Consider the following 1,279-nt stretch of genomic DNA (forward strand, 5'->3'; position numbering starts at 1 on the left):
AAAGCTCAAGTCTAAGTGGATCAAGGACCTCACATAAAACCAGATACACTGAATCTAATAGAAGGGAAATTGAGGAAAAGCTTCAAACACATTTTCACAGGGGAAAATTTCTTTCACAGAACACCAGTGGCTTATGCTCTAAGATCAAGAATTGACAAATGACCCGTACAGTGGTGGTGCATGCCTTTAATCCCAGCACTTGGGAGGCAGAAGCAGGCAGATTTCTGAGTTCCAGGCCACCATGGTCTACAGAGTAAGTTCCAGGACAGGCAGGAATAAACAGAGAAACCTTGTCTCAAGAAACAAACAAACAAAAACAAAAACAAACCAACAATGACCAAAAAAGAATCAACAAATGGGACCTCAAATAATTCAAATCTTCTGTAAGATAAAGGACACTTTCAATAGGACAAAAAATGCAACCAACAGACTGGGAAAAGATCTTTACCAATCGTATATCCCATAGATGGCTACTATCGAATATATACAAATGACTCAAGAAGTTAGACTCTAGAAAATCAAATTACCCTATTAAAAATGGGGTACAGAGATAAAGAATTTTCAACTGAGGAATACCAAATGACTGAGAAGCACCTAAAGAAATGCTCAGCTGGGCAGTGGTGGCACCTGCCTTTAATCCTAGCACTTGGGAGGCAGAGGCAGGTGAATTTCTGAGTTCGAGGCCAGCCTGGTCTACAAAGTGAGTTCCAGGACAGCCAGTACTATACAGAGAAACCCTGTCTCAAAAAAAACCAAAAATACAAAAACAAAACAAAAAGAAAAGAAAAGAAAAAGAAAAAAGAAAGAAAAAGAAGCAAAGAAAAGAAAAGAAAAGAAAAGAAAAGAAAAGAAAAGAAAAAGAAATGCTCAACATCCTTAGTCATCAGCGAAATGCAAATCAAAACAACCCTGAGATTCCACCTCACACCAATCAGAATGGCTAAGATCCAAAACTTAGGTGACAGCATTTGCTGGCAAGGATGTGGAGAAAGAGGAACACTCCTCCATTGTTGGTGGGATTACAAGCTGGTAAAACCACTCTGGAAATCAGTCTGGCAATTCTTCAGAAACTTACACATAGTACAACCTGAGGACCCAGCTATACCACTCCTGGGCATATAAGCAGAAAATGCTCCAATATGTAATAAGGACACATGTTCCACTATGTTCATAGCAGCCATATTTATAATAGCCAGAAGCTGGAAAGAACACAGATGTCCCTCAACAGAGGAATGGATACAGAAAATGTGCTGCATTTGCCCAATGGAGTAATACTCAG

This window comes from Mus caroli, chromosome 7 (genome assembly GCF_900094665.2).
Source record: "Mus caroli chromosome 7, CAROLI_EIJ_v1.1, whole genome shotgun sequence".
NCBI classification, from domain to species: Eukaryota; Metazoa; Chordata; class Mammalia; order Rodentia; family Muridae; genus Mus; species Mus caroli.